This window comes from Sturnus vulgaris, chromosome 32 (genome assembly GCF_052056855.1).
Source record: "Sturnus vulgaris isolate bStuVul1 chromosome 32, bStuVul1.hap1, whole genome shotgun sequence".
NCBI classification, from domain to species: Eukaryota; Metazoa; Chordata; class Aves; order Passeriformes; family Sturnidae; genus Sturnus; species Sturnus vulgaris.
The window spans coordinates 475,294-498,685 of NC_142274.1; positions in this window are offsets into that span (position 1 = coordinate 475,294).

Consider the following 23,392-nt stretch of genomic DNA (forward strand, 5'->3'; position numbering starts at 1 on the left):
ACAACTTCACTCACCACGGCATGCTTTTCCTCTTCATCCACCAGATGGACAGTGCCTCATTGGGATGCCCAGGGCGGCTGACCTGTGCTGCTCCTCTGGCACCACAAGCCCTGGCACCTTGGCCAGCGCATGCCCACCCCACACTGGGACCTGCAGCACAAGCTCAGTGGCCACTTTTCCCCAGGGATCCCCAGGCCCACAATGTGGCACGCACAGGGTCATGGCAGCCAGCTGGGAATCAGCTCCTGCCATCACCACAGCCTCCCACCTTGGACCCCCCTCCACCCAAACGGGCACAGCTCAGAGCCCTAATGCAAGTGACCTATTGCACAGCACACATACACAGAGAGAAAAGGTGGGGTGTGAGACAGGCTGAAGGTGATGTTAAAAACACCTGATATAAAAATATGAAAGCCCTGGGGGAGTTTTCATCAGAAATGGCCTTGATTTTTTTACACCTTCAGCCAGTGCAGAGATGTCCCACCCGGTACCTGATCTTAGACAGTGGGTTTAGAGCATTTCCTGATGCCTTGCTGTATTGCACCTCCTTTATCTCAAGGCAAAATATTTTATTATTAGTCTGAGTTCAGACCTCAGGAATATTCATTCAGTTTTCAGTCACTGTTACTGAGATTTGCAACTACTTAATCTAATTAAGCATTAGAACTTAATTTAAGCATTAGAACTATTTCTAACCTGTGTATGAGACAGTTCAAGCTGGATGAGTAAATCCAATTTTTTATCCTGGATTTAACCACCAAAATCCTTATCAGCACCACATACCTTTATTGTTCTTTCTCAACATTATTGTTCTTTCTCAAGGCATCTCTCATGTTATCCCACTCAGTTTCCCATTTTACTTAAAAATCTTCATGTCAGATCAAAACAATCTCTTCACTCCTACTCTAATTTCCAACCACTCTCTTATGGGTTTTCACTCTGTACAGGTACAGCTGGGACTTGGCTTCAGCTCTCATCATCTTGGCAAACTTTATGGCATGACACCAATTAGGGCAATATTGCAATGGCAAGAGGCAACAGCTTCTCATTTTCATTTACCCTCGCCTCCTTACGCTGTAGCAAAAATGGAAAAAACCATTTGATCATAGATCAAATTACCTCAGCCTGTTCAAATATTGGATCACCCTCATGGTGAAATGCTACCAAAAGAAAGTTTTCCACACATGTAATAGGAATTTCTCACGTTGCAGCTTGTGCCTGTTGCTTCTTGCCCCATCAAGGTGCCTCACCAAGAAGATGTGAAATGGAGAGAAAAATGTAGCAAGGCCACTGAGGCCCAAACTGGTCCCTGGGTCTCAGAGACTTTGTAATGTGGGGAGGTGGTGGAGCCTCCATCCTTGGAGATGTTGAAAGGCCTCTGGAAGAGGTTGTGGCCAACCACTTCCAGGTGAGCCTGATTGAGCAGAGGAGTTGGACCAGGTGATCTCTTGGGGTCATTTCCAACCTCAACTACTCTGTGTTTCTGTGATTTTGTGCAGGGCACGAGACATCTGCAACCACAATTTTCAGAATCTCCAAAGTCAGACAGAGCTGTGTCTGTACCCAATTCCTTCGTGCATTTACTTTTCAATTCCTCTGTTTCTTTGCAGGTGTGGTGATAGAAAGTGCATAAGAAGATGAGTGGTGTGACGTAGAGGGATAGAATCCTTTGGAGCTGCTGCAGTATTGATCACCAAGCAGAATGGAAGTCAGGAAGCAATACAAAAGTATTTGGAAAAAGGATTATAGTGTGTTGTCCGTATCACTTCATTCCCTAATTCAGTTGTGGTTGAAGAAAGAATGGAGCTGGAAATTACATGTCCCCAGAAGAAATCATTGGAGGAATTATATGTTGCTTAGGACTTCTTCTGTCCAGGCTTCATTACATTTTTCTGGAGTTTGACCTCCCACCCTGCCTGCATTCCCTGGGCTTGCTGTGCTGGGAAGTGCTCGTGCAGCCACAAGACTCAGACAACTTTTAGGGCATTTCTACCTCCTGTGATTTGGTGGGTGATCCTCCTGTGCCATGGCAGATACATCGGCTGTGTGCTTTCAGCAAATGAAGGAAACAAGCAGCCAAAGTTCCACCCAAACCAGAGCAGCTGAATTAGCCAGCGAGTTCTACACCAAACCTCTGGTAAGAGTCCTGCAAAGTCTGGATTTTAGATGTTTGAGCAAATTTGTGTGTGTGAAGAATCTGGAATGTACAGCAGTTATTAATCTTGAGTCCCAACTTTGCCATACCTATACCCAGAATTTATAGTGCTAGTCATTTATATAGAAAAATCTTGAGTATTCAAATATTCCCTTGACATACAACAAGGAAGAAAGAAGTAAAGAAGGAGGAACAATGTTTAGGCTGAAAGGGCAGAAGAAATGTGAGCTGGTCCTTGCTGAACATTGTGCTGCTTTTCCCTGATCCTATGGGCAAGGACTCAACAAGTGCCTCATGGCAATAAAACTCTGAGAGCCCAAGTCAAGTGTCTGTGTCTGTACCACCATGGCAGGGTGAGAGGTACATTCAGATGTTCCATTCCTCCTCGGGTGGGTTTGCTGTCTGGGAGGTTTGCCAGCAGAGTTCTGGAAGGAAAACAGCCAGTGTGACCAGTGCTCCAAAGAGGGGACACAGGGAATGAGCATTCCCAGCTGCAGGCACTCCTGGCCTCCGGGTTCAGAACTGGAAACTCAATCCCACGGTGGCTTTTCCATCCCAGCAGAGCTCTGTGCCCTTCCTTGTGTGCCAGGAATTTGGAGGCTGCTGCTGTTCTTCCAGAAGGTGCTGATGAGGATGGACAGAATGGAGGAGGGACTCTGAGCTTCTCCAGGTGTTTGTGACAGAGTCAGTTCATGGGTGGGGTCACTGGGAACCATGGCCAGGCAGGAGCATGGCTGCAATGGAGCTTGAGACACAAACCTGCCTCTAACACAGCTCAGACAAGGACTCAAGGCCAAAGCTTGAGCTGAAATGGAGCTTCTGGGATGTAAATGGAGCTCCTGAAGCTAAAATGGATTTTCAGGCTATGTGGATGTGCCCCCAGTGTAGCAGTACTGCTCTCTGCCTTGTTGTTAACCAGCCCTCAATCCTGCTGGATCAGAAATCACAGAGTTTCCAGTGAAAACATTTTGAGAGCCAGCACAGCTCAAGCTTGTGCTTTAGCTGAATTTTCCCAATTAGTTCTCCTCTCATTTTCTGGGAAAACCAAGACCTGGAAACTGGTGAGAGCCAAGGTAACACAATATGTAAATCTTGGCACTTTGATTCAGTTACACGTCAGAGAGCCTTAAATATTTCACATTTTTGTAGCAAAAAACTCCTCTATATGGATTTCATAATATCTTTAAGAAGAAGAAATAAAATAAGCCCTTTTATTTTGGCAGCATGACTTAGATATAAAGTCCAGTTTTAGTGAACTGACTCATACCCAGGACAATATTGTCAAAAAGTACCAGTTAAAATGGCTCTCAGGGGCAACGAGCAGACAGTGTTCAAGTGAAAAAACCTGCCTGAAGGGACAATCCCTTCAGCAGACAGTCTGCTTCAGTTGCACAAATTCTCCCTCTGAACATTGGGACACACTTTATTACTTTGTGGGGACCAAGTCCAGGTACGAGCTCCCCAGAGAGGCTGTGGAGTCTCTGTCCTTGGAGATATCCCAAAGCCACGTGGAGATGTGTGGTGGGGTGACCTTGCCTGGTTGTAGGTGCCCAACAAGATGGTCATCAGTATCCCTCCTCAACAAAATGACAAATCACAGACAATTAGGAAAAAATACAGTCATTTTCCAGGAAAACTCAGAATCCACTGGAAGGGCTTTTTCAATTATACCATGAAGGAACATTTTTTTCCCCAAGCACAAAAAATTTCATTCGAAGTATTTTTAATTCTGATGCATAATGAAAATAAATTCAGAGCTGACCACCATAACAGATCTCTCCTCACCTTCCTTAGCTTTGTTAAGGAGACACAAATTAGGCAGCAGCGTGATTACAATGTGATTTGATCACTTCCTTTACATTATCCACCTCTGAAATGCAGGGTGAAGAGACTTTTTCATCATCACCAGAAAACTGCAGTATCTCAGAGGCTCAGGGTCAGGCTCTGCACTCTCAGGGCCTGTGGAGAAGAGGGCAGTGAATTTCCCTTCCTGGCAGCTGCCATCAGCAGAGCTAAAAGTGTTCAGAGCTGCTCCCTTAAGTGCATCATAAGAAGGCACCTGCTTGTCTGGGAAGTGCAGGAAGATCCCAAAGTATTGCACCTTGCCACCCACACTCAGACAGGTCCAATAATCTGTGTAGGCCCAAGAGTTTCACCCATCTGCCAAGCCAAGGGCCCAGAAGCCATTCTCAGGGCACAGAGTCAATGGTCCTTTGTGAGACACAGATTGCCAGCCAACCCCCAAGGCCCAGAGGCTTCTTCTCACAGCAGGCACTCCCCAGAAGTGTTTTCCAGATCTGTATCCTTCCTTTGCCAACACAGAAATATGGGAATCAAATATCTTCTCATTGCTGGTCAAAAATCTGATGACACCAGTGTCAGTGTGGTGCAGGGTCCATTGTGACACTGTGTTGTGTACAGGTAAAGCCTTACAAAGTAAGGGCCTTGTTACCCTTGTGAAATCATAGCTCGGGCTTGTTATTTTGGCTAAGTAGAAAAGGGCTATGGGAAAGTGGCTCAGCTGAATTAGAGGTAGAAAAATGTGGTTACTGGGCTGCAAAGAGAGAGAAAGGACAGTAACACACACGGACCTCTTTTGGGGGAAAAAAGCCAACTTTATTGTAAGGACATCTCGTATTTAAAGTGTGTTACGTGCAGCTAGGACAGGACAGTAGTTCACTGGACAAATGGGAAAAACATCCTTGGGACAGCACCTCAGGGTGTATCCCACGGGAAAGACACCAGCTGCTAATCTTTATGATGAATTCCACTCTGTTTTCTACCATGTTATCACCCTGGGAGACTCATCCCTAACTGAAGCTGCAGTCAGCTTGTCAGCCTGGGAATGGAGCTGAGAGTCAGGAGAAATCCAGGCCTGGAAAGAATTTCCAAGCTGTAATTCCCTAGCTCTCTAAATGTGTGTGTCCACAGAAAACCAAGTTATATAACTATTATATGTTCACACTGTGGTTTATAGTGCTTGGTTGAGTTACATTTGTTGTGCTTAAATGGAATGCAACTGATAACGGCCTAACTGCTTTAAAAGGCCTGGGTTTTGCAATAAAGATCTCTCTCTTGCACCTGCCAGGCAGCTCTGTGTCACTCTGCTTCGTACAACTGCTGGGACCCTCTGGGAGAGCTCCCAAGGCCAGGGATTTTAACTGCTGGCAGTGGATCCTCTTCACAGCAGTGGCTCCTGTGACCCCACAGGTCCCCATTTAGTCCCCACAGTCAGACCAGGTTTCCTCCCGGCTCAACCCCAGTTCCACAAAGCCATTTATTCAGGCTGCAGTAACACAGGAACAGCTGGAGCTGCTGCACCTGAGCAGGACCCTGAACAAAGGACTCTGGGCTCATGTCATTTCTCTCAACCTTCTTCCATTTTTATTCACATTTCCCAGCCTTTTCCCCTCAAGTTTTCCACCATTTTTGCCCTCAAATTTCCTGCTCATCTGTCTCCTCACCTTTCCTGCTATTTTTGGCCTCATCTTTCCTTCATTTTTCCTCCTTTTGCACCCATTTTTCCTCCCCACGTTTCCCCATTTTCCCCCGATGTTTCCTGTCCTTTCCCCCCTCAGGTTTCCTGCTTTTTTCTCCCCTCACATTATCCCCCCATTTTCCTCCCTCACATTCCTTGCCATTTGTTTCCTCTCACGTTTCCTGCCATTTGTTCCCCCTCACACTTCCTGCCCTTCTGTCCCCTCACATTTGCCATCATTTATTCCCTGACATTTCCCACCTTTTCTTCCCTTCTATTTCACACCCTTCCTTTCTCTCATTTCCTGTTCTTTTCATTCAAATTTCCCATCATTTTTTGCTTTCCATTTCCCACCTTTTTTCTCCTCAGGCTTCCCCATCCTTTTCCCCCCACTGTTTCCTGCCCTTTTGTCCCCTCACGTTCCCCTCCATTTTGTCCCCTCACGTTCCCCTCCATTTTGCCCCCTCACGTTTCCCGCCCTTTCCCCCCCCCCGTTGTTTTCTGTGCTTTTTTCTCCTCATGTTTCCCCACCATTTTGTCCCCTCACATTCCCCACCATTTTGTCCCCTCACGTTCCCCACCATTTTGTCCCCTCACATTTCCCTCCATTTTGTCCCCTCACATTCCCCATCATTTTGTCCCCCTTTACATTCCCCACCATTTTGTCCCCTCACATTTCCCTCCATTTTGTCCCCTCATATTCCCCACCATTTTGTCCCCCTCACGTTCCCCATCATTTTGTTCCCTCACATTCCCCACCATTTTGTCCCCTCATGTTCCCCAATATTTTGTCCCCTCACATTCCCCATCATTTTGTCTCCCTTACATTCCCCACCATTTTGCTCCTCATGTTTCCCCACCATTTTTACCCTCACATTAACCACCCTTATCCCTCTCTGTTCTTTCCCACCCTTTTGTACTCTTACATTTTCTGCCACTTTTCTCCCTCACAGTCCCCACCATTTTGTCCCCTTCACGTTCACCACCATTTTGTTCCCTCACAGTCCCAACCATTTTGTCCCTTTACGTTCCCCACCATTTTGTCCCCTCATGTTTACCACCCTTTCCTCCTCACATTTTTCATCCACTGTTCTTCCCCAGGTGCCTCTGCTACCTTTAACATCAGTGCTTCCATATTGCTAGGAAATGGTGCACTATATTCATATATAGAGCTACCTGTGTGGTGCAGTCATTAATATTTCTGTAATCCATTTTAAATAGATTGTTTATTTTATTTCAAGAGCTAATATATCACGAATATATAGAATATATATTTATTATATATATAATTAATATACATGAGAGAATATATATGACTCATATTATTTAAGCATATTATTATAAAAATTATATATATTTAAAAGCTATAAAATTTATACATCTCGTTTACAAGAATAAATTAGATATATATAAGGTAATTATATATATAAGGTAAGGCTGTAGAACTAAATTTGGTTCAGAAAGGTCTGTGGTTGGGCTTGGATCCAGCCACACTGACTCCTCTCCAAGGATTTTAGACAGCCAGCTCCGAGTGCCCAGGATCCTTCTCTCTGGCCTGCAGTTTCAAAAACTCTGTGACAGAAGCAGAGCCCACGTGAGCCCCCGTGTCTGCACACAAGGGGCCATGGCAAGGCCCGGGAAGATGAGCAGATTCATCGGGGGCACGTGGCTGTGTGCAGGGATGCAGCCCAGCACAGCCTCTCTTACCTTCCTGCTGACAGGTGAACTTGAAGTGGCTGCAGAGGCCATCCAGAGCCATAAAGCAGCCTTGTCTGTCTTGAATGACTTGAAAAGATGTCCCAGCAGCTTCCCCAGGCCTGGGATCTGGATCTCTCCTCACGCAGCACCTCTGTCCTCATTGTGACCAGCCTGGGGGAGGCAGGCAGAAGAGCAGAAGGGTTGAGGGTGGGCAGCTCAGCCTCTTAGCAGGAGCCAGGAGGGGACTGGCCACGACCCCGGGGTTATTCTGGACCACCTCACACCATGCTCAGGGGCTGTGGGGAATGGGTCCCAACTGGTCAGGGCGATGGTGGAGTCAGCAGTCATGGAAACGCTGGGCTGCACTTTGAGAAGGACCTTAGAAAGCCAGGGCATCCTTCCCACTCCTCATGGGTCAGCAGGTGTTGGAGTTTGTGTCCCTTCCTTATGTCAAGGTCCCTCTCTGCTCAGCGGCACCAGCAGCACAGCGTGCACAGGGAGGATCTTGATCTTCGCTGCTGTTTTAGAGACTTCAGGATCAAGCTGGTCTGAGCTGCCAGGCAACGGATGGAGGCATCCTTCTCTCTTGCTTGCAGCATTTCAAGTTCTGCAAGACAGAGAGAGCCCAGATGAGCCCCAGTGTGTGCAGAGACCCCCCCGGCTCCCCCGAGCCCTGGCTCCCCACTCACCCAAGAGGATCTCAGCCAGGGTGTCCTCACTCTGCTCTCTCAGGTGCTGCGCAGCCAGCCCTGGGCACAGAGCTCCATCAGCCCCTGCTCCCCAGCGTGCTCCCAGCAGCGTGGCCCCCGGCCCTGCCTGACCCCCTCAGCAGTCTGGGGGTGGCACTGGGCAAGGTGGCCACCAAAGCCCCTCACCTATGTGAGCACAGTGGGCACAGGGAGGCCGAGGCCCTGCCCATGGCAGCCCCAGGGCTGGGGGGACGGGGCCAGGCTGCCCCAAGAGGGACCCTGGGGACTGGGACTCACCAATGAGCCTGAGGGCTGCCTCTCGCATGGGGGCCTGAGGGCTCAGCAGGTAGGGCTGGCTGTCCCACACCAACCGTTCAGCCCTGCTCCTGTCCTTGGCCAGCTGCAGACAGCACAGGGCTGTGGGCATTTCTAGGAGGCCCCCAGGTGGCCACAGCAGCCCCTCCTGCCAGCACCCCTGTGTCTCAGAGCCCTTCCCCATGCTGGGGCCATGGAGGGGACATGGGCCTGGAGGAGGCTGCTCTACTTGAGACAGGGGCAAGGGTGCAGCTCCAGGCTTTGGGCCCAGCTGCAGAGCTCGCAGCCCCAGCACAGTGTGCTGGGCAGTCCTCGCCCAGCCTGGGGCTCATCCTCACCAAGCACTCGCCCATCCTCCACATCTGCTCTGTCTGTGCCAGGTGCTCGAGCTCTTTCCACTTGAGGAGCTCTGCTATAGCCAGGACGGCTTCCTTGGAGGCCTGTGGGGCAGAAGCTGGGAGGTGGCACCAGGGGCTGTGGAAGGAGGCCTCGCCACAATGCCCAAGAGCCCCAGGGGGTGTCAGCCTCCCCTCTCTGTATCAATGCCCAGCCTGAACATCGGTACCTTGGCCACGCCAGGGGCCTGGTCACTCATGTGAAGGATAAGCCGGACCAGGGCCTTCCAGGAGTTCCTCCTCATGGCCTTCTTGTCCCTCCACACCGTTTTGCCCAGCACGTCTCTGAAGAGGCAGATGGAGCGCTCCCGTACACACTCTTCCTTCTGGTAGGAAGGAGGAAAGCTGAGCTTTGCACACAGCAGCTCCCTGCCCACGGCCAGGAGGGGCTGAGCTGAGGTGGCTGAGCTGAGGTGGCTGAGCTGAGGTGGCTGATGCTGCAGGGTCCCAGCCCAGAGAGGGCAGAAGCAGCTCTGGGCTGCAAGGCCCGGAATCCATCCCAGGAGAGCCCAGGGGAGCGGGGCCTGCTCCCAGTGCTGCTCACAGGGCTGGGCTGTAGGGCAGGGGTCATTGCCCAGGGTCCCTCTGCGGGGCTCAGGCTCCCACATCAGCCTTACCTCATCAAAGAAGTGCCAGAGCTTCTGCACCACCTTCACAGCCATGGGGCTGGCCTCACTCTTCTTTAGCTGCCCCAGAACGTTTTGGAAGATGTCCATGACCATCACTGAAATGTCCCAAGACCGATGCCAAAGGCATTTCAGAAGCTCGGGCACGAGGTCCTTCATTTTTCTTGCCTTTTTGAAAACAGTTTCCATTCTGTGAGAACTCCTGTGGCTGGTTGGTCCCTAGGCAGCCACCAGGCCACACCATGGCAGGCAAGGCATTTGGAGCAGTCACCACAGCACCTGACTCCCAGCCCAGGCCGAGCCACCACCTTCCCTGAGACCTCAGAGTCCAGGTGCCACATGTCTGCCCCCCACAGCGGCCTGCTCACCGTCTCAGCTCTCTCTGACAGTGTCACCAGGGCCCTGAGCACCAGAGGGACCATTTCCCGTCTTGGAGACCTCAGAAGACTCAAGTTTTTGTACAATGGACCCACTTTGTTATCCAGCACATCACCATGGGCCAGCATCTGGAAGAAAGCATAAAAGGGCATGGGCAGAGTTGGCAGGGTTCCCTTTGTACAACTGAGGGAAGGGCACGTGGGCCTTTCCAGATGACTCACAGACAAGAAAGCAAGGCAGGACTTCTGCTGCCGAGTGAAGATGTTCTTACGCAAGTCCTGCAGTTGGATTTGCAACTCCTTCAGAACCTTCTCCAGAGTCTGGCGCACAGAGAACATGGCCTTCCACAGACAGACTTTGTCACTGCAAGGCACAGCGCTGTCAGCAGGGCTGCCCCGGCCACTGCAGCACAGCCTGGGCTGGCCCTGCTGCCCAGGGACCCTGCCCGGGCAGGTGGGCACGGCTGCCAGGGTGTTCCCCATGGGGCTGGGAGCAGCGAGCTGGCTCTGGGCTGCCTGGCCAGCTTTGGCTGCTGCGGGCCTGGGCTGGGAAGTGTGCTATGATGGAGGGCACTGCTCCCTTTGGTGATCCTGCAGTGTTCCTTGGCTCTGGCAGCCAGAGTGTCTCGGCTGTCTCTCCCCACAGGGATGAAGCCCTCCAGGCTCTCAGGGCCAGTACCTGATTCTTGGTGCAACGTCCAGAGCTGTTGCAACGACTCTCCCAGGCCACTTATTCGCCATCAGGGCAAGCAGTGAGTAAAAGCTGTGAGCTGCTGTTGTGTTTTTCTCATCGCAGTAGGCAAAGATGTGTCTCACAATCTTTGGCACCTGGAGGGAATACAGGTGAGGCTGGTGCTGCCACTGCAGTGCAGCCGTGTCTTGGGCTGCCCTGCCCATCCCTCTGTCAGGACCTAAAGGACGCAGTTAACTCATCTCAAAGCGCTGCCAAAGAAGGAAGTTCACATAAGATAAGCAACCACAGCAGGCACAGATGGCAAAAAGGGAGGCGTTAATTCCAGGCCTGAACGGAGGATTGGAATTAGCACAGTGGACAAAATGCCACTGTGCAGATTGTGGGAAAAGCTCAGACAGCAACCACAGCAGGACACCACGCCTGGTGGGGCAGATCTGGGTTACCTGTCTGGACAAAAATTCCTACCCTGGCAAAATGTGGGAGAAGGAAGGAACTGCTTACAGAAGGCCAGCCCCAGTTGTGCCAAGAGCACAGGTGCCTTGTGGGTACCCAGGACTCGGACAGATAGAAGTGGGACCTTGAGAACAGCTGGGGGAATCCCTGCCACCGTGAAGATCAGAAGGCCCAGTGCAATGTCACCATGTGCTGGTGACTGTCTGTGTTTGTAATCTGTGTTTGTGTGGTTGTCTCTCTTCTCCTTCCCCCCTCTCTCTACATCCCATTTATTCTTATATTTAATCTGCACTATTGACCTTGGCATATGGTCTTTTTCGTACCTTAACTGTGGTTTAGGTATCTTAAAATGACCAGATCCTAACATTATTTGGATGTCAGAAGTGAGATCCTAACACCCTCTCTGCTGCCTCAAGGTGGCTTCAGGAGCCTCACACAGCTGGCTTTGGGAGGGCAGGAGGCAGGAACCTGACAGGGCTCAAGGGCAGGGCAATCCAGCCCCAGGCCACTTACATCCATCAGCCACAGCTCAGGGGATTTCATGGCCACCTCCAGAAACTCCGTTGGAGCTTTCTTGTCCAAGAGGCTGGAGCGTCCCAAGATCTCGATGGCTGCAAGGACAACGCCTGTCCTCTCAGCAGGCCTGAGGTATCTCCCAAAGGCCTGTGGCAGGAAGGAAGGGATCAGAGGCCAGTGCCAGCCAGTGTCCCGAGGTGCTGCTTGGCTGGGCAGTGTCAGCAGCCCTGGCCAGAGGTGCTGGGCAGTGCTGGCAGCAGTGGCCACAGGGAAGCTGGCAGCAGTGGCCACAGTCCCCATGCAGGGGAGGATGAGGATGGCCCCGGGGCAGGGAGGAGGGCTGGGCTCTCGGGCATGGGGCGCAGGCCCTGCAGAGACCCAGGGCTCGCTGGTGGCCAGCAGGGCTGGGGAGCTGCTGCTGCTGCCTGGACACCACAGTGTTCCCTGCTCGGGGACAGTGGGAACCCTTTCCTGCAATTCTCTCCCCTCACATTTCCTGCCCTTTTCTCCCCTCACGTTTCCCGCCCTTTTCTCCCCTCACATTTCCCGCCCTTTTCACCCCTTACGTTTCCCGCCCTTTTCTCCCCTCACATTTCCCGCCCTTTTCTCCCCTCACGTTTCCCGCCCTTTTCTCCCCTCACGTTTCCCGCCCTTTTCTCCCCTCATTTTCCCCACCATTTTGTGCCCTCACATCTCCCACCCTTTCCTCCTCGCATTTCCTGCCGCAATTTCTTGCAAATCTAGCAATTCTCATTTTCACCAGGGTCAATCCCACTGGTTCTGCACCCCTTTACACACAAATGCCCTGCTGATGCCACAGATGCCAGGCCCAGCAAGGGGGGGTTCCTTACCTGAACTCTCCAGGTGCTGGGCGTATTCACCAAGGAGGTGATCTCAGATTCCCAGTATGCTGGGGGCTGGGCATGATCCTCTGGCAGTGTGGCACCTAAAAGGAGGGGACAGCAGTACTGGGGTCACGGTGGCACCCACACCAAGAACAAGGGGCCATCACAAGACCCAGGAAGACAAGCAGGTGTATCTAGTGATGCAGCCCACCACAGCTTCTCTTACATTTCTGCTCAGAGAGGAATGTCATGAGGGAGCAGAGAATTTCCACCACCATTGAGCTGGTTTCTTCTGTCCTGATAAACTTGAAAAACAGATGGCCCAGCAGCTTCCCCAAGACTGGGATCTGGATCTGTCTGCTGGCAGCACCACTGTCCTCATTTTGAGCAGCCTGGGGGAGGCAGTCAGAAGAAGAGACGGGCTGACGGTGGGCACTGGGGCCTGAAGGCGTTTGGGGCTGTGGCTGTAGCAGGGCACAGGGGTGGCCTGGCTGGAGGGTGGTGGGTCCTTACCTGCACAGGGAAAGAGTTGGCCAGCAAATGGCTCAGCTGCCTAACCCTGCCCATGACCCTCTCCTGCACTGCCACTCTGTCAAAGAACAAATATTCCAGCAGAACCTGGGAAGAGAGCAGCTGCAGGTGAGCCCCACAAGCACACACCCACTCCAGCAGCAGCAGGAGCTTGGCCCCGCTCCTGAGACACACTTGCACCGTCCCTCCAGGCTTCCTGTGCCCGGGGAGGTGTCCTGGTTCTGGCTAGGACAAGAGCCAGGAAAAGACTGGACACAACCCCGTGATCCTTCCTCTCCAGAGTGAGGAACAGCCCCCTGACCCCCGACTCTGTGCACGGGCCAGACCTCCAAGATGTCCTGCAGCATCTCGCTGATTTTGGAGGGAGGAGAGCTGAGCACCATCACCTCCAGCATGGTGTCCATGGAATGCAGAGTCTGCAAGGATGACACAGAGCAGTGGCTGTGATTCTGCTGTCCCTCCCATCCCCAGAAGACTGATCTGAACTCCCAGGGTGAGGGGAGGGACACAGGAGCAGGCTTTGTGCTGGGGGCAGAGCAGCCAGCATTGCTGGATGTGGCTGGCGCCTGGAAAGGGATGAAGGGATGAGGGTAGGAAAGTGAAGCTTAGACAATGGCCTGCCCCGGATCTTTGGTGCTAAGGCAGCATGGGGTGGCCAGGAGCAGCCCAGAGGGACTGGAGGCTCCTCCAGTTCATGCAGCACTTACCGAAGAAAAGAGGGTTGCTTCCAGTCTCTGCATTTCCCTCTTTGGAGGAAGGAAAAAGATGCTGTCAAAGCAGAGTCTTAAGAGTTTTCTCTTCTTCTCCAGCACTGTCCCGATGGTGCTGCAAAGAGAGAGGGGCCCCGTTGGACACTGGTGCTGGGAGCAGGGCCTCAAGGTCTCCTGCAGCTCTGGGGCAGGGCTGCCAGCAGGGATGGGCAGGTGGGCACGGAGCATTGGGAGGGCTCTGCAGGCCCTTGGGCCAGTACCTCAGTCCAGCGAGGGCGAGCATGGCGAGCTGCCGCACCTGGGTACAGATCTCGTACTTGGGCTCCAATTTCAGCAGCACCTGCAGGGCACAGCTGGGCTGGAACCTGGCAGCTGCCAGCACCCACAGCCAGCAGAGCTTTGCCCTGCCCGAGTGGAGCCCTCACAGGCTGTGGGGGTCCTTGCCCCCTTCCCCAGAGCGCTGCGTGCCTCCTCACCTGGATCATCTGTCCCAGCTTGTATCTGCTACAGAAATCATTCAGGACCTGGGAGAAGCCACTGTCCTTGACATCTCTGCACAGGGTGCAGATGCTTTCAAGGAACTTCAGCTTCAGGTCATTGTCCTGGAGCTGGGGGACAGAGACAATGGGGCAGCGTGAAGTGAGGAGAGCCAGGCAGCGGGACCAGAGCCCTGGGCTGCAGAGCCCTGTGGGAGCAGCTGCTCGGCAGAGCCAGCACCCCTGGCCAGGCACAGCCACCACCCAACGGGCCTTGGCTACCTGCTCGGGGCTGCTGACAAAGGCCTGGATGAAGTCCATGGCTCCCTGTACATGAACAGGTACCCAGCTGGCATCTAATGGAGGGGGAGAGAAGTGTTATAAGTACCTATTATGTACTTTTCACGAATATTCAAATGGATGAATGAAAAATGAATTTAAATGAAAACTTTGTTTCTTTTAGTTGTGCTATTAAAAAAACTTAGAAACAGTAGTGTGATAAATATTTTTCTTGAACTTGAACATGGTGATGTAAAAGCTTTTGTTCATGTAACTAACAGAGAATGGTAAAAAGATAATCAGGAAATTCTTCACATTCTTGGATTATCCTATCTGGATGAGGACGGGGTGACGAACACCAGAACTCCAGGGAAAGGGTTTATTGATCACCGTTATTAAGGAGTGCACCAACAAGAAGGAGCCACAAGGAAAAAAATTAAAAAGTGAAAATGCTGATCTTCAGGTTGGGGGTGGATTTTGAATAATGCATGAAAGGTCTATGAATATCTGAGTTATGGTGTGTTCTTGGTGGAATGCCAAGCACCCGACACTTGTAACCTTTTGCTTTATTGTCTCTTACTGTCTTTTATTAAACTTATTAGAATCTACCAGGAAACGGAACCTAGTTTTTCACAGAAGGGAGAGCTGCAGAGGCTGCTGTGACAGGACAGAGCAGAGGAAGGAGCAGGAGCTGGGGCCCCTCTGCTGTCCCCCTCCTCAGCAGAGCCTGTGCCAGGGCAGGTGTCCTACCCTGAGCAGCCCTGGCACTCCAGCATCACTCCCAGCCCTGCAAGCCCCGCTGCCCTTGTGCCAGGGAAACCTGATCCCAGCACGGGGACCCAGCCCTGCCCAGTCCCACAGGGCCCCTCACTCACTGGGCTGCAGTGGCTGCACCAAGGTCACCTCGGGCGGCTCCGCTGCAGAGCTGCTCTCCTGAGGAGCCGCCACCTCCTCCCAGGCCACCCTGGGCTTTCTTGGAGGCCTCTTCTCCATCTTATGGAACAGAGAAAATGTATAAAGATCGGTAAGGGGGAAGGCTGGGTGAAATATCTGTCTCCCTTCTGCGGGACAAGATGTGAGCTGTGCTTGCGGGCTTGTCGCCAGCTGCGTGCTCCCGTCCTGTCCCGTCGCTGTCCTGCCGGACACTGCAGCCTGGGGGCTGGGTCCATGCCAACAAAGCCTGGGGGCTGTTGCCAGGGGCAGGTGGCAGGTCACAGGGAGCCCTTTGTGACACCCCGGTTATCCCCAGTGTGATGCTCCCACTGAAACATTCCAAACCACGCACTGCTCCCTTCTCCCACTCTCCCTCCCCTTCCCTCGGCTGGGGGATGGAGAAGAGAACTGCAGGCAAAAAAATGAAAGGTCACAGGTTGAGTTAAGAACAATTTACTAAAAGCAGCAAGGAAACAAAGCAAAACCTTGCGGAGGACAAAGGAGCCCAAGGCTGGTGATGACAGCGAGGTGGGTGGACGTGGAGACACCCAGCACGAGAGGAAAAGAGAAACTCACGGGAGGGAAACATGAGGGGAATAAAGGACACGTTCAGAAGGGGGAAAAACAGTGGGAACTGTGAGGGGAAAAGGCATGAAACGTGAGGGGGAAAGGGTGGAAAGCATGAGGTAAAAAATGGGAAACGTGAGGGCAGGAATTGCAAGGCAAAAAGGGACAGGAACCTTGAGCAAAAAGGACAGAAATGAGAGGGGAAATGAGTGTAAAACAAGGGGAGAAAAGGGGGGAAATGTTAGAGAAAAGAAGATGGCAAATGTGAGGGACAGAAGGACAGGAGGTGTGAGGGGGGAAATGATTGACAACGAGAGGCGTGAAACGGGCAGGAAACATGAGGCTGAAATGACAGGAATTGTGCGGAAAAACGGGTGTGAAAAATAAGGGGGGAAAGGCAGGGAACACGAGGCCAAAAATAATGGGAAATGTGGGGGAACAGAAGGGCAGGAAGCATTAGAGGAAAAGTGGTGGGAAACTGTGGTGGGTTGATGTTGGTCAAACATCAGTGCACCCACGAAAATAATTTACTCATTTTCCTCTGCTATAGTTGAGCAGAGAAGGGGGAGATAAAACTCATGAGATCTTCTATCATGAGATAAGGATTAGGAGAAAATATTTTATGGGCAAAACAGGCAAAAAAAATTCATGGGTTCAATTAAAATTTTGAATTGGTGGCTTAAAATATTTTGTGTAAACTTTAAACACATTTTTTTAACCATTCGGTTTTATTTGGGACATTTTTCCAAAGGTCAGAGACACAAATGGGGCCTTTCTGGAACAAGCAATATTCATTGTCCAGGGAGGTTTTATGGCAAATCTTGGGACAAATCTCTTGGGAAATAAACACGTGGCAAGGAGAAAATTCCACCCTCCAGGATGGAACAATCGGGGTCAGCTCAACTCCTGCTTTGGTTTATAGAGGTTTGTGCAATATAGAATAGCATATTATGTAGAATATATGATATTATATTTGAAATAATACTATATAGAATATAACCCATTACTATCTATAACAAAGTATATTACATATAATATATATTGTACATATATAATCATTAAATACATATAATATATAATAATATAATCATATAGTATTATACAATTTATTATATATAACAAATTGCATTGATACAAAACATTCTCTTACATTTCTCTGTGAAAAAAACCAATTTCCACCAGCAAAATGAGAACTCAAGGAGCCAATGAAGGGCTGGCATCCTAAGGAATTAATTCCAGCCCTGATTAAACCCTGGGATCCTTTTGTCCTTTCATATTTTCCATGTGAAAAATGTGTTTGCCTAAATTTCTAAAAGCCATTGTTGGGATGAGAAGTAGGAAGTTGTGTTGGAGGGAATTTCAAGCATCATGCAGCTCTCCCAGCCTGATTCCAGAGAAAATGGGCTCCATCCCTTGGACTGGATCATCTCTGAAGCCTCCTCTGGAATTGCTCCAGCAGCTCCATGTCCTTCCCAGGAGCAGAATTCCCTCTCAGTTGCTGCTTAGAATGAGCCCCGGATTAGGTGGATTCCAGAATGTCCATCCTCTCATCCCAAATCCCTGTCCCAGGGGATTTCTGGGATGGGTCATGTCCATCTTCTTGTCCCAAATCCCTGTCCCAGGGGATTCCCAGGATGAGTCGTGTCCATCCTCTCATCCCAAATCCCTGTCCCAGGCGATTCCCAGGATGAGTCGTGTCCATCCTCTCATCCCAAATCCCTGTCCCAGGCGATTCCCAGGATGAGTCGTGTCCATCCTCTCATCCCAAATCCCTGTCCCAGGCGATTCCCAGGATGAGTCGTGTCCATCCTCTCATCCCAAATCCCTGTCCCAGAGTATTCCCAGTGTGGGTCGTGTCCATCCTCTCATCCCAAATCCCTGTCCCAGGCGATTCCCAGGATGAGTCGTGTCCATCCTCTCATCCCAAATCCCTGTCCCAGAGTATTCCCAGGATGGGTCGTGTCCATCCTCTTGTCCCAAATCCCTGTTCCAGGGGATTCCCAGTGTGGGTCGTGTCCATCCCCTCATCCCAAATCCCTGTCCCAGGGGATTCCCAGGATGGGTCGTGTCCATCCTCTCATCCCAAATCCCTGTCCCAGGGGATTCCCAGTGTGGGTCGTGTCCATCCTCTCCAAATCCCTGTTTCAGAGGATTCCCAGGATGAGTTGCCATCATTCTGATGCCAGGGTTTCCATACTTCCCTGCAAGGAGAGAGAGAGATGGAAAAAATGCTTATCCCGGGATATCCAGTCCTGGAATGGTTGGGCTGGAAGGGAGCTTTATTGGCATGGGGAGTTGGTGCTTATCAAAGTTCCCATCACTGCTTCCTATGGGAAACTGGGAAAACAAAGAGATTTCACCTAGAAATTATTTCCCTTCCACAGCAAAATGAGGACTGGGACAGAACCAGGATTTATCTGTGACCCAGAGAATCAACTGCAGGAAAACAAAGATGGGAAAGAGTCACGGCAGGGCAGAATCTGGATTCCATCCTTCCACAGCTTGGGAAGGCATCAATAACCCAAATATCCTGGGAAAATCTCAGCAGGGTCCTGCCAAGCACAGACACAACAAGGGGAAAAAGAAATCAAACTGGAGCCACAGATTTCTCTCCATTTATGGGGGTATTTCAGGGTGTTTCAGTCCCTTTGAGTGAAATCAGGAAAGCACCAGGATCAGCTGTTTTTAAGGAAATTCAAGGAATTGAGTTGTGATTCCCAAGCCAGATGGGATGTGGGATAACCTCAGGCAGGAGGGAAACTGAGGCAGAATTCCTAAGGAACACGAGTTTCAAATGGTCATGCCAGGCCTATCCAGTCAGGATCATGGAGGCTGGAAAAGGCCACTGAGTCCAACCTGTGTCCAACTCCCACCTTGTCACCAGCCCAGAGCTCCGAGTGCCACCTCTGCTCCTTCCTTGGCCACCTCCAGGGGTGACAACTCTGCCCTTCCCTGGGCAGCCCCTTCCAAGCCTTTCCAGGAGGAAATTCCTCCTGATGTCCAGCCTGACCCTGCCTGGCACAGCCTGAGGCCGTTTCCTCTCATCCCGACTCTTGTTCTCTGGGATCCAATCCTGACCTGCCCCTGGCTGCACCCTCCTGTCAGGGAGATTCCCCTGGAGCCTCCTTTTCTCTGGGATGAGCCTTTCCCAATTTCCCAGCCCCTCTCCCTGCCTCCTGTCCAAGTCCCTTTCCTTGGGCAGGACGGAGCTCCCTGGACGTCCCACTTTGATTCCCTGAGGTTCTCCTGGTATGGGATTGGAAAATCCCAAATTGGGGCCCGGGTGATAAAATCATGGAATATCCCACGTTGGAAGGGACATTAAAATCATGGAATATCCCACGTTGGAAGGGACATTAAAATCATGGAATATCCCACCTTGGAAGAGACACTCCTTAGACTTCCCACCCCTCTCCCCCAGCCTGGAGCCTTGGTTGTCCGGCAGGAGATTTTCCCACTCCCATCCCTGTGGAGGCCAATCCTTGTCCAGCTCTGTGCTCCTGAGGAAAGCAGAGCATGGAATCTTCCAAAGGCCAAGCACGGGGCAGGAAAGAGCCAGAAATGAAAGCTGGGGTTGGGATTCCAGGATTCCAGACGGATTTTCGAGCAATGATGTGTCTGTTCCAGGGGTAACCTGAGGGTAAATTCCCTTTCCCAAAAATTCAGATGAACAAAGGAAGAGTAGGAAGGATTAAAAGCTCTGGAGCCATTTCTGTCTTGTTTTTTATTAATTTCTGAATTATACACCTTCAAATAAAGGTAAAATCTCTCCAAACTAAACTAGAAACTAATTCAAAAAGGGAAAGACAAAATAAATTCCATGGAAATTATCACCAATAATTCCATGACCAATTCCCCTAATAAAGGACCAAAATCCCAATTATTCAGATTTAGGCATGAGCAGATTGTTTAATTCATTCAATCAAGGCAGCAAAGAAATTAATATTAAATGATCATTAACAACTTCACTTGAAACCACCCACAAATAACAGGAATTTCTATTGAGGCAAAAAATAATTCCAATAATATCCACACAATCCCCCCGGCTCAGTATTGTCCCCAAACCCCTCGTTGTGGACATTTCTACTCCAGCCAGACTTACCTGAACAGCCAGAAAATCCATGTTGAATTCCACGTGCTTTAGGGAATTGAGGAATTTTTCCATTCCCTGGACATGGATCTTTACTCCAGGAACCCCTGCACTAAATCCTACAAGTTTTGAAATGGGACTTTGACCACAAAATACTTTTTTTTTTTTTTTTTTCCCCTCAGGTGCAACATTCCAGCCAATCTCAACAGCCTGGATCCAGAAATTCCAAAGGTTCCATTTGTGGCACGCCTTGATCCAAAGGGCAGCAGGAAAAGGTTTCAAATCCTCAGCACCTGTGCAGGGCAGCGTCTTTTCCAGCCCGGTTTTCCCACAGTTTGGGGTAAAAATCAGGAATGCACAACACAGAGACCAGGTGGGAATTCACAGATACCGAAAAATTGTGGGATTTAGATCTTTAAGGTTCCAGAATTTTCCAGGTTTCTTTATTCCTACACCAGTTTTGTTTCTGGTTTAGGGAGAGGGAGGGAGTCAGGTTGGGCAGGGAGCTGGAAAATAATTTGATTTACGAGATTCCCGCCCTTCAGGACTAATGAACGAGGCAAAATTCTGGGATTTGTGGTGATTCCAGGTAGGATCAAACCCAGCCAGGACCCAAAAACCAACGAGGTTTCCAGGGAATCCGGGACTGGGTTAAATAAATGCAATAAATAATAAATGTGGTTTGGATAAATGTGGTTTTATCATCTCCTGGAATTCTACAGACTCTCCCAATCCAAGGAAAATCCGGGCTGGTTTCTCCTGAAGATTTTCCCTCTCTCTCTGTCCCTGCCAGGGACCATCCTGTAAATCCATGGCATTCATGGAATTCTGAGTTCTGGCTCCGGATGGAAGACTGAAACCAGCTCTTTTCTGATTATTTGTGGGGTTTTTCCTCGAAAATATTCCAACCATATTCCAACCATATTCCACTTTTCTGGGAAAACTGTGCCTTGGCCTCACTGCCCTCACAGGGAGGAATGGAGGAATTTCTTCCAGATTTTCCCTCCCTTTTTCCCTCCTTTCCCCCCCACTTTTTTTGAGATAAATCAAGGAATTTTTATTAATTTTATTTTTAGTATTTTTGTTTCTTTGCATTTTATTGCATTGCGTTTTATTACTTTTTAAAAATTGATGATGTAATTAATCAACAAAATCCCATCAATAAATTTCCCATGACAAAAGAAGAAGGAGAAACACCAGGAAAAGCTTTTGGACCTCTCCCCAATCCAAAAAAAAACCTTCCACTTCCCTCGCCATCAAAAAAAAAAAAAGGAATCATCCCAAACTGAGCTTGGAATTTCCACTTTAAAAAGGAAGAAAACCAGGATAACCCTGTCCCAAAAATCACCCAGGGAAAAAGAAACCCCAAACCAAGCGTGGTTTTATCCAATTGGATAAGATTCCAATAATAATAATTCCAATCTGGAATTTCCCTTTTTTTTTCCCGGAATTTTCGCTCCCTGGAACCGTTTTTCCCAGGAAATGCTGGCGGAGCAGGGAAAGGTTTCCTCTCCCCGCCCTGGGATGATGACTCGGGATTTTCCCGATGTTTTTCCCGGCTCCAACCCCCTCCAGCCCCTCTGGAAAATGCCGAGCTCAGCTTCCAGGCCCCATAAATCCAAGGGCAAAGGTTGAGCCCAGCCCTGTCCCGGGGGAGCCGCCGGGTCCTTCCCGCTCAGGTACGGAATTCCCCACTGGGAAAAAAAAAAAAAATTAACCAGAAATAATTAATTGAACTGGGATATAAATTAATCGTTTTTAGGGATGGGGAGGAATGTGGGGAGTTGCCTCTCCCATGGGATTTATCTGCGATTTGGGAGATGGACACAGGAAATCCCAGGAAATCGGGATTAAATCCCAATTAAATCCCAATTAAATCGCTGCTCCGTTGGATCATTTTTTATTATTACCCAGTGCACGAAACCCTTGGAGCCAGATCCACAAAATCACGGAATTCCCTTTAAAGCAGCGGGATCAAGATCCTGCCCCTCCTGGGAATTTGTTTCTTGTTGGAATTTTTTGCCATGTAAAATTATTGGATTTGGTGATTGGAAAGGTTTTCAGAAATCACAGAGGGATTCTGTGATTCTACAGAAAGTTTGGGATAATGTAAAATTATAATATCAAATATGATCTTGAAATAAAAAAATTAAATTCATGTCTTAATTATAATAAAATATATTTAATATAATTATATTTAAATAAATATAGAAATATAATCATTACATTACGTATTATTACACTATAAATTAACTGTAATTATTACTCATTATTAAATTATAATCACTATAGTGTATATCATTTATTACATAAATAAATATGTGAATGGATTTTCTTCCATAAGAAATATAATTCTAAGAAAATAATAATACATTTTTTATTTCTTATTTATTTTACATATGGAATGTATTAAAACAATGAAATACGATGACAAAATATAATCTTAAATTACAATATTAAAATATAACCTCTAAATATATTAAAATATATCAAAATAGTATTCAAATATATCAAAGATAATCCCAAATTACATTATCAGAATACTAAAAATAACATAAAAATATAGTCCCAAAATACAATATTTTTTAAAATCTTGAAATATAATGTAAAAAATAGTGTATTAAAAATATAAAATAATATTGTATTGAAATATAATATTAAAGTATATCAAAATAATATCCGAATAAAATCTCAAAATAATATAAAAAGCTTATATAAAATGTAACAGCAAAATTTAATATAAAAATTAATTACTAAAGATAGTGTTTAAAAAAATAAAAATCGTATTAAAATATAATATCCAAATGTAACATTAAAATATAATATCCAAGTGTAATAATTTTAAATCAATATTATAATTAGATAATATAGCATTAAGTACAAAATTAAATATAATGTAAAATATAATAATACAATGTTAAATTAATATTGTAATATTAATAATTGAATATAACTTGAATATATAAAATATTGTAATAAAAGATATTAAAATATATTGCATTAAAATCTAATATCGAAATACAATATTTAAATATAATATCCAAATATAATAATCTTATATGGAATTAATATTATTATAATAATTATTGATGTGAATATATATAAATATAATATATATTATATATATTATAAATATTAAATACAATATCTAAATATCCAAATATAGCACTAGAAGACTAAATTAATGTTATAATAATATTAGAATATAATGTATGATAAAAAACATGGAATCCAACCATAATATCAAAACATTCTATTGAAATATAATATCTAAATATAATACAATATAAAATTCATATGTTAACATTAACAATTTTATATTAAAAAAAATTATTTATTTAAAAAAAAGGTATCAAAACACGCTGTTAAAATTCACTCTTAAAATAAAATTCCAAAATCCGATATTAAAATCCAGTAGCAGAATGCATCAAACCAGCACCCAAAGAAGAGCGAGAAGCTCGGAGTTCCTGCAAGGGGGGAAAACCGGGAATGAGAATTCCTGGAAAAGCAGGGGGGGATTTAAATCCTGGGGAAGGGAAAGCCCAGGAGCGCCGTTTCCCACGGG